At 41.9% G+C, this 11,166-nt stretch overlaps 1 protein-coding gene across 2 annotated transcripts in view; it reads right to left on the minus strand.

Annotated features, from left to right (window-relative positions):
• The window catches only part of plekhj1 (pleckstrin homology domain containing, family J member 1), a 423,983-nt gene that overhangs the window by 411,501 nt on the left and 1,316 nt on the right, over positions 1-11,166 (minus strand). The window lies entirely within an intron of this gene.

The raw sequence follows: 11,166 nt of genomic DNA on the forward strand, positions 1-11,166 counted from the left end.
CTCTGACTTCAAACTGACATCAGTAACTACGTCTTCCAGTTCATTGTACAAACCAACTCCAGAAATAGGTGTTGAAATATTGTACTTAAAGTTTGATAGCTATAAGCCAATTAATTCAGGAAGCAGACAGGATGTGTCACAGCCATAGAACTATCAAAGGCCTGATGCTTGTTTTGTGTACTTACTGTATTAGTTTAACAAATGGGCTTCAGTTAACTCTGGTGCCATCCTCATGGCAGCAAGATGGCACAGTGGTTAGCAGTGCTGTCTCAGCACCAGGGACCTGGTCCCACTCCACACAAACAATTCAATTGTGTGTGGAGTTTGTACGTTCTCCCAGCTTAGGTCACTGTGTGTGCGGAGTCTGCATGTTCTCCCTGTGTCTACGTGGATTTCCCCTGAGTGCTCCAGATTCCTCCCACAGTCCAAAAGATATGCTGGTTAGGTGCATTGGCCATGCTAAATTCTCCCTCAGTGTACCCGAACAGGCGCCAGAGTGTGGTAACAAAGAGATTTTCACAGTAATTTCATTGCAGTGTTGATGTAAGCCTACTTGTGACAATAATAAATGAACTTGAATATGATTTATAAAGATATTAATTTTTGAAGTCTGGTGGTTGACCAATGCACTACCTGAATTATATGAGGAAGCTTAACCAATTTGAACATTTTCTTCATTAGGAAATTAAACCATCCATTTTTTTGAAACTGTGAAATAATTAACCTTGGAAACCTTACTTTTTTTCTGGCGTAGAATACAGAAAGCTACCCCACAAGCAACTCATCTTCCTAGACTGTATTTTCATTCTGATACATTTAAGAACCTTTGATAACCTGACAACGTTCCTTGTGAACCTGTGAATATCTGCCACTGATCGTTTTTTCAAAACCCAAGTGCAAACTTTAAACACAAGTCAAATAGCAGTTTTCTGATGAAAGGAAATTTGTAAATGTTATCTTTAAATGCAAATCAAACAACAGTTGTGCCAAAAGTAAATTTGAAAAGCTTTGCATGTCACTGGTTCTGAAATACAAAGCCAAAAATGACTGTATACTTAAAACATCTTGAGCAGGAGATTTTGTACTCATTATGAGCACTCAGTAAGTTTACTGTTATAAATCAGCATCAATGTTGAGGATGGTAGTTTGGTAATTTTCTTAAGACAAATGTCCAAACAAAATTATCTCCATGACAATGCGTGTTATATTTCCATTGATGGATTTTTGGAAATATTATTTCCTTCCTCACTATTATCAAATATTTGAACTTTTTCTGAGGAGGAAGCAATGTGAGAATGTACTTATTCCGTACAGTTAGCTTCCCATGCTTCAACTGAACCTAGAAAATGACAGTCAGAAAAACCAAGTGGACTGAGTAACTTTACCAGGATCTCACTTAGACTCAAACAAGTGACGTCTGGAGCAGGAACCAGAAATAGCACATCTCAAAAACAGATTTACGGCAAGATCCTGTCCTGAAGAGGATTCAGGAGGCAAACACAAATTGTTTGTACAACCTGGACTACGTCAGTGAAGTAAAACATCTTGTATAGTTTATGACCTGCAAAATTGCTGACCAGCTAGTGTAGTTATGGGAAACAGTTTTTAATGTCCCTCACTTTCACAAACTGGGTGTATATAGCTAACACTAAAGGAAGAATTAAATCAAATTCAAGACAACTTTAGAAAATTTGAAAACTGGCAGCTACGTAATAAATGAACATGAGAGAGACAATGCACATTGGTAGGAAAACTAGAAACATCATCGGCATCTTAGAAAATAAAGAACTGAATGGGATCGAAAAGCAAAGCCAAAGATCAAAGGTTCTTAAATGTTCTGACTTAGAACTATACTGTCGTTCCTTTGCTATCACTGGGTCAAAATCCTGGGACTCCCTTCCTAACAGTATTGTGAATGTACCTACTGCAGCAGTTCAAGGAGGCGGCTCACCACCACCTTCAAGGAAAATTAGGGATGAGTGATAAAATGCTAGCATAGCCAGCGATGCCCACATCCTGTGAACGAATGTGGCCAAATTCCACTCCAACTCCAATTTCAGGTTTGCTGATATCACCGCAGTGGGTTGACTCTCAAACGACGACGAGATGGCGTTCAGGAAAGAGATAGAGAATCTGGCAAAATGGTGCGACGACATTAATCTCTTCCTCAATGTCAATAAAATGAAGAAGATAGTCATCGACTTCAGGAAGCGTAGTGGAGGACATGCCCGTCTACGTCAATGGTGACGAGCTGGAAATGGTCGAGAGCTTCAGGTTTCTCGGTGTCCTGGTCACTAACAACCCATCTTGGGTCCCTCCACGCTGACGCTATGGTCAAGAAAGCCCACCAACACCTCTACTTTCTCAGTAGGCTAAGGGAGTTTAGTATGTCCGCTAAGACGCTCACCAATTTTTACAGTTGCACCACAGAAAGCATCCTTTCCGTATGTACCACAGCTTGCTATGGCTCCTGCTCTGAACAAGTACACAAGAAACTACAAAGGGTTGTGAATGTAGCCCAGTCCATCGCGCATCCAGCCTCCCATCCATTGACTCTGCCTACACTTCCCGCTGCCTCAGCAAAACAGTCAGCATAACCAAGGACCCCACACACCCCAGACATACTTTCTTCCACCTTCAGGAAAAAAATACACAAGTCTGAGATCACGTGGGGGCTAACTGGCTCAAGAACAGCTTTTTCCCTTCTGCCATCAGACTTTTGAAAGGACTTGCCACATATTAAGCTGATTTTTCTCTATACCCTAGCTATGATGGTAACACTATATTCTGCACCCCATGTACTCTATGAACAGTATGTTTTGTCTGCATAGCATGCAAGAAATAATACTTTTCACTGTATCCCAATACATGTGGCAATAATAAACAAATAAATGTAAAGTATGAAAATACAATCTTGGCAGTTTAGGTGCCCGTGAAATAGTTTTCTGCATTCTATGTCAGAAAAAAGTAGATTCTGGTAAAATTATTTTTCAGTTTAAAGAACAGAAGATTTAAATCCATTCTGGATGTCAGTTTCCTAATGAAGGAAATGGTCAAATTGGTGAACAAATCATTAAAAGTAACATCACAGATGAGCAAAAATCATTAAAATGGGTAAAATATAAAGCAATGGACTTATTTCTGGAGGTACTGAATTCAAAAATAGTGATGTTGTGTTAAACGTATACGGGAAGCTGTGTACATTTTTGATCTCCATATACAAAAATAGAAGCCAGGGAGAAATGCAATCAACATTTACAGGGACGGTACCAGAACAGAGAGATTATGGCTAATTGAGAAAGATTAAACAATTTGGGCTTTTTAAACTTTATACAAAAATATATAGAGGTGACGGGATGGAGCTCTTTAAAATTAATAGGTTATACAAGGCAGATGTGGAGAGAATGTTTCAACTTGCAGAAACAGCCAAAAGTTGGGGCCGAAAGTACAAGATAGCTAATAATAAATCTAACAAGGAAAAAAAGGAGAAATTTCTTTACCAGAATGGTTAAAATGTGGAACTTGCTACCACAGGAAGTGGTTGAGGAAAATGGCTTAAGATTCTTTCACATGCAAATTAGTCAAGTGCTTGAGAAAATAAAATAAAAGATATGTTGAAACACTGAGATGGGGCCAGCGAAATGGTAAAAAAACTCATTCGATAAACTACACTATAGGTAACTGGGCCAAATAGGGGGGGAGGGGGGAGGAGAGAGAGAGAGAGAGGGGGGAGGTGGGATAAGAGATGTTAAGTGGGGGGAGGGGGAGGATTCAGTAGCTGAGCTGGGGATTTTTAGTTCTTAATAAAAGCAAATTACTGCGGGATGCTGGAATCTGAAACCAAAAGGGAAGAGAAAAATTTCCAGCATTTGAAGACTTAAGGGGACTTCACAATTGTCAGAAATCAATCTGAGCTCCGTGGCTGCCTCAGAGCTCATGGCCCCAAATTCTTGCGGTGAGCCACAGTTTGGGAAACCGTATTCTAAAGCCAGCGGAGATAGCAAATTAGTCAGAGACTCCTTGGTAATGTGTATTGCCACATAAACGAGCACCTGTGTTTTAAGGATCAGGTTTATGTTGAGGATTTGTACAGAGAAATTAGTTACCTTGACACATTAAGGCCTGTTAATGCAGCTGATACAGACTGGATTCAGCATTTAATTCTTCATGAGAACATGTTTCGGAACTACTGCTGTGTTTCATCATAATACTGAAACCAGTTTCTGGAATGTGATTTTGTTTTACAGAACTTATTTAATCTTTCCTGATAAGAATATTACCAGGTACCCTTCCCCTCTCTGTGCTTGCAAAGAGTCAGCCAGTACTCTTTGCACATGGTCTCTTCAATATCTACTTCAAGGTGTTTCGCCGTGTCAACATTCTAAGAACTGGACACAATTCAGCAAAATGCAGTTTTCAAAATTAGTATTTTAGAAGACATTAATAGTGCCAGAGCTTAAGGTGCTATATAGATTCCCTAAAGATCAGCATGGCCCAAAATTTGTAACTGTTATGATCACAAAATGGTTATCACTACTTAAGGACTGCAACTTCTGGCATCCGCACAGTTTATTGAATGCAGAAATCAAGAACTTGCTGTTGGAGTGTGTTGTTTGAGGTCTTTGCAGATGCAATTAATAAAGAATCAGGGATTTGACAGGAACGTTAGCTTCTTACACTATTCTCACTGTGAAGCCACTGAAAATGCTAACCCTTGTTGAATGAGAGGTGTCTGAGATTTTAAATAGTCTACTAAATCATAATCACTTCGGCCTTAAACAACTAACTTTACAAGTGTGGCGTATCAGTCCTTCAGAACCTTTACATTTCTCCCCCATAATTTTATTTTTTCTTTTAAATGTTGATATTTTAGCTTCTACCCTAATCCTATATATGGATTCCAACTTAATCTTGCATATATACCCCATTTCACTTTTTTGAAAAAAGTGAACTATAAGACCTGCTTATTTTTTGCTCTGCTGTCTGAGAGAATTCTGCAATTTGATTGGCTAAATAGCTTATCTACTACCTCGACTGCTACAAGATATTGCCAAACTCAAAACCACGCAGATGAGAATTTTGACACTCTAGAGCTTGCTAAATTTTTTGGACAGCTTTTTGAAGTCAGCATTAAGTGCCATTCCTTTGTTGCTGACCTGACCACAACATTTATTGTTGGTCCAAACTGCCCACATTCACGGCCAGCAAGCACAAACAAGAAAAGGATTGTTTACAAGAAAACCGGGCATCTGATTCAATTAAATGTTATTTAAATTGTACTACACTGTGGTAAAATTATTTCCAAAACAGATGAGCAATGACAGGGACAAATTTGGCAAGACATAAATAGGGGATTATATAAATAAAAGACATAATCCCCTTCCAGCCCCACCCCAGAGCAAACATTGCTGCTTTCAGTAAAAGGCACAATGACCCCTTGGATTGGTTACATCCAAAACTCCCTGGCTTTTGGCAGATGGGGTGTATTTTTTACATCAGGGATAGATTTCACAATGCAAAAATATCAAATATATCAAGAACTATCACTCATGTAACAGTAGGCATATCAAATGTCAAGTGGCATACGAGTTAGATTATTTTTTCCCCCTTTCTGTTCAACTAATAGGATTGATTGGGTTATTATTGTTTATATTTGCTCTATCCTTACGTCTTATTTGAATTTGTGAAAACACTGGTTATTTCAGGTTTAGTATCAATTTCCTACGATAGGTAGAATGCTGTTGCAGCTGGAATATTTAAACTTTCCAAGTAAGTTAATATACAAATATGAAATGCAAGTGATTGTTCTGGCGACCTACTGCAATGTAACTTAGTCCACAGGTATGATATCTAATTGTTTAACACCTACAAGCAGGGAATAAGGGAAATGTGCAATTAGTATGAACACAATTGCTTTTAAATGTTGGTTTGACACCATGTGTCAGCATTTGGAGAGATAATGACTGGTTAACATGTTCTGGTATGATATGATAGTGACTGGGAGGGATATGTTCGGCACAACTTGTGGGGCCGAAGGGCCTGTTTTGTGCTGTAGTTTTTCTATGTTTCTAATGTTTCAAATACAGCTTTTGTCAGGACCCAGAGTTCTGATCGAAGGGTCGAAATGCAAAATGTTAACCCATCTATTTCCCTTCACAAAAAGCAAAATACTAGAGTTACTGAAACACCTGAATAAACAGAAAATGCCAAATTATTCAAGCAGGCCAAGCGACAGCTGGGGAGAGGGTAAACAGCTAAGATTTCAGACACAAGGGGAGAGATTTTCCAGCCATGCTCGCCCCAAAACTGGATGGTCTGCCCCCACCCCCGCTACGATTCCCATGGCGGGCAGGACGAAAAAATCCTTCCAAGAGAACTGAAAAACGTTACAGGTGTAACAGGTTTGGAGCAAGCAGAGCTAGGAGGAGTAGGGTTTGATACAGATGAAGGAACTTTCCTCCTCCTCATCCCCTTTCTCCATCTCTGTACTCACTTAAAAAGCCGTTACATCTGTAACATTTCCCACTTCTGGCAAAAGGTCACAGACATGAAACATTAACTCTGTTTCGCTCTCCACAGATGTTACCTGACACGCGGGATGTAGCCAGTATTTTGTGTTTTTCCCCCCCTTTACAGATGATGACAGACCTGCTGGCCCTCCTCTCCCTGGCTCAGAATGAACCAATCCACCAGCCTCAGCTTCTTGTTCAACCCAATCTGAGTTTTACCCTCACTGTTATGAAAACCACCTGATTCTATCACCATAACAGCTGCTTCCGCGCATATCTTGATCCATCGGCCATGGAAACCCTCATCCTTGCTCATTGCCTCCTGACTTCCTGCTAAATGAATTCCTGGCCAATCACGCGACAAAACCTCAGCTCATCCAAAGCTCTGCTGTATTTTTATTTTAATTAATTCATGAGATGTGGGTGTTGCTGGCTTGGCCAGCATTTATTGCCCATCCCCAATTGCCCATGAGAAGAGCACACCCCAAGTCCAGTTTGACCATCACCCCTGGTGATGCTGACCTACCATTATCTCCGCGGCCTCAACATCTTAAAGTTCTTGTTTCCAAATACCCTCAGTCTAATCCCCACTATCCCCATCCCTTCAGCCTTACAACTCTAGCCTGCAGCAAGAGTCTGGAGCTTCAGCTCAAAGTCACTGAGCTGCAGACACTGCGACACATCAGGGAGGGGGGAATGTTACCTGGACACTTTTACTAGGTGGTGGTCACACCCCTTAGGATACCCCCTTCTGATTTGGAAGATGGTCAGGAACAGGAGGGGGCGACTGCTGCTTAGGCAGGTAAGGGGACCCAGAAAGCCGGTGTCCAGGACTGTCAAAGTTGTTGGACAATCGCAGAGGCTGAGGTTCTTTCAGCTTGTTTGGACGAGAGTGGGAGCAGCAGGGTGGATGAGCCGATTGGCCAGGTCACTGTGGGGCAGGAAGACTTTTAAGTTTGGGGATGGGGTGCAAAACGAAGTGTAGCGGTAGTAGAGGTTAGTAAAATGAGGGGAATTGACACTGCTCTCAGCAGAAAAGAGCAAGAATCAAAAAATGCCAGGTTCAGGGCATTTGCTCAGGGCTGGAGAGAATCTTACAGTGGGAGGGGAAAGATCCAGTTGTCGTGGTCCATGAAGGTACCAACGACAAAGGCAGGATGGGGAAGGTGGTTATGCAGTCAGTATGAGGAGCCAGGCACTATATTAAACAGCCGATAACCTTTGTGTTATTACCTGAGCCATGTGCAAATTGGCATAATGCAAATAAGATTAGAGAAATGAATGCGTGGCTCAAAGGTTGATGTGGGAGAAGCGGGTTCTGGTACACGGGACACTGTCACCGGTACTAGGGAAGGTGGGGGGCTGTACCGTTGGGATAGCCTACAGCTGAACTGTGCTGCGACTAGTGTTCTAGCCAGCCATACAAGACAAGGGGGTTTTAAACTAAATAGTAGGGGGCAAGGGATGAAATTTGGGAAGATGTGGTAAACCAAAGAGTAGAGACAAGGCAAGAGAGAAAGGTAATAATCTGGGAAATGATAAACAGAATATGACAGGAAAGAATAGAGTACACAAAACTAACAGTAAAACAGCAGAATGGCTAGCGATTACAAAAATAATAAAAGGACAAAACTAAAGGCTCCGTATCTGGATGAATGTAACATTCAAAACAAAACAGGTGAACTAATAGCATACATTGAATTAATTAAGCACAATCTTACAGCCATTACGGTGACATGGTTGCAGGATAACAGATTGAGGTCTGAATATTGAACGGTGTATGACATTTTGGAAGATCAAGAAACTAGGAAAAGGTGGAGGCTTTGTTTTGTTAACAGACATGGGGGGGGGGGGGGGGGGAAGAGAGAGAGAGAGAGAGAGAGAGAGAGATGAACTAAGTTCAGGAAACCAGGATATGGAAGTGGGTTGGGTTGAGATGAGAAATTATAGAGGCGGGAGGTATCTTGTGGGAGCGATGTAGAAGCCCCCTAATTGTAACTACTCAGTCGGAGAGAGTATAAAGGAAGAGATCAGGCTCGTCAGAAAAGTACGCCGATAATCATAAGGTTTATTTAAAATCTACATATAGATTGGAAAAATCAGATGGGCAAAGGTAGCCTAGGTGAGGAATTCATAGAATGTTTTTGGATAGTCTCTTAGAATAGCATATTTTGGAGCTAACTAGAGAGCAGGCTATACTAGACCTGGTATTGTGTAACAAGATTAATCAATAACCTCAGTGAAGGCACCCCTAAGCAGCAGCAATGATAAGATTGAATTTTACATTTATTTGTGGGCGAGAAGAGCACATCCAAGACTATTATTTCAAATTTAAATATGGGCAATTATGAGGAGCGGATGCTTTCTCTTGTGGGGCATTCTAGGTCACGAGGTCATAGTCTTAGCATAAGGAGCAGCAAATTTAAAACAGAGTGGAGGAAAAACTACTTCTCCAATGGATTGTGAATCTATGGAATTCACTACCCCAAAGAGCAGTGGATGCTGGAATAGCGAGTAAATTTGAGGAGTTAGACAGATTTCTAAATGGTAATGTGTTGAAGGGTTATGGGGAGAAGGCAGGAAACAGGGGATGAGGAGCACATCAGCCACGATCAAATGGCAGAGCAGACTCGATGGGCCGAATAGCCTAATTCTGCTCCTATATCTTATGACCTTATGATGAAAGTGGAGCTGAGTAAAATGAACTGGCAAATGAGGTTAAGCGATGGGTCAATAGAGGTTCAGTGACAGACATTTAAAGGGATATTTCGGAATACACAGAATAGATACATTCCAAAACTTCCAAGGTAAGGATCCACGATCCAGGGTTAACTAACAGACTGTATCAAACTTAAAGAATAAGCATATAATCTATACAAAAACAGGTGCCAGGTCAGAAGATCTGATGGAATATAAAGAATGACAAAAAAATGAACAAGAAAGAAAAAAAATTAGAATACCAGAGGAAGCTAGCAAGAAATATGAAGATGATAGTAAGAGTTTCTATAGATATTTAAGAAAGGAGTTAACAAAGTGAGCATTGGTTCTATAGAGTGAGAATCTGGGTAATTAATAATGGAAAATAAGGAGATGACATGAATTGAACTGGTAGTTTGCATCTGCCTTCACTGTAGAAACATAGAAAAACTACAGCACAAACAGGCCCTTCGGCCGACAAGTTGTGCCGAACACACCTTCTAGACCTACCTAGAACGCTCCATCCTATTAAGCTCCATGTACTCATCCAGGAGTCTCTTAAAAGACCCTATTGAGTTTGCCTCCACCACCCCTGACGGCAGCCGATTCCACTCGCCCACCACCCTCCGTGTGAAAAACTTACCCCTAACACCTCCCCTGTACCTACCCCCCAGCACCTTAAACCTGTGTCCTCTCGTAGCAGACATTTCCACCCTGGGAAAAAGCCTCAGAGTCCACCCGATCTATGCCTCTCAACATCTTATACACCTCTATTAGGTCTCCTCTCATCCTTCGTCTCTCCAAGGAGAAAAGACCAAGCTCCCTCAGCCTATCCTCATAAGGCATGCCATTCAATCCAGGCAACATCCTTGTAAATCTCCTCTGCACCCTTTCAATCTTTTCCACATCCTTCCTGTAATGAGGCGACCAGAACTGAGCACAGTACTCCAAGTGGGGTCTGACGAGGGTCTTATATAGCCGCATCATTATCCCTGGACTCCGAAACTCAACCCCTCGATTGATAAAGGCCAGCACACCATACGCCTTCTTAACCACCTCCTCCACCTGCGGGGCCGATTTCAGAGTCCTATGGACCCGGACCCCAAGGTTCTTCTGATCCTCTCCAGTACTAAGAGTCTTTCCCTTTATATTGTACTCCTTCATCCCATTTGTCCTACCAAAATGGACCACTATGCATTCATCTGGGTTGAAGTCCATCTGCCACTTCTCCGCCCAGTCTTGCATCCTATGTCCCTCTGTAACTTCTGACATCCCTCCAGACTATCCACAACCCCACCAACCTTCGTGTCGTCGGCAAACTTACCAACCCATCCCTCCGCTTCCTCATCCAGGTCATTTATGAAAATGACAAACAGCAAGGGTCCCAGAACAGATCCCTGGGGCACACCACTGGTGACCAACCTCCATTTAGAAAAAGACCCATCTATACCCACTCTCTGCCTCCTTTGGGCAAGCCAGTTCTGGATCCACCGGGCAGCAGTCCCTTGGATCCCATGCCCTCTCACTTTTTCTAGAGTGTCGAGTATACAAGTAACATCCCAGGGCAGCATGGTGGCACAGTGGTTAGCACTGCTGCCTCAGCGTCGGGGACCTGGGTTCGATTCCTGGCTTGGGTCAGTATCTGTGTGGAGTTTGCACATTTTCTGTGTCTGTGTAGGTTTCCTCCTGCAGTCTGAAAGACGTGGTTAGGTGCATTGACCCAAACAGGTGCCAAAGTGTGGCGACGAGGGGAAATTTCACAGTAACTTCATTGCAGTGTTAATGTAAGCCTTACTTGTGACTAATAAATAAACTTTACTTTCACTTTAGAAGTAGCTGTAAATCAGGAGTTGGGAAGGAAGAACTCAGGTAACTGACAAGTATCAGGGAAGCAAATTGGAGCTGTCGGCTAACAAATCCTTGGGTTCTGATGGATTTTATCCTAGGGTCTTAAAAGTGG

This window comes from Mustelus asterias, chromosome 26, assembly GCF_964213995.1.
Source record: "Mustelus asterias chromosome 26, sMusAst1.hap1.1, whole genome shotgun sequence".
Classification (NCBI taxonomy): domain Eukaryota; kingdom Metazoa; phylum Chordata; class Chondrichthyes; order Carcharhiniformes; family Triakidae; genus Mustelus; species Mustelus asterias.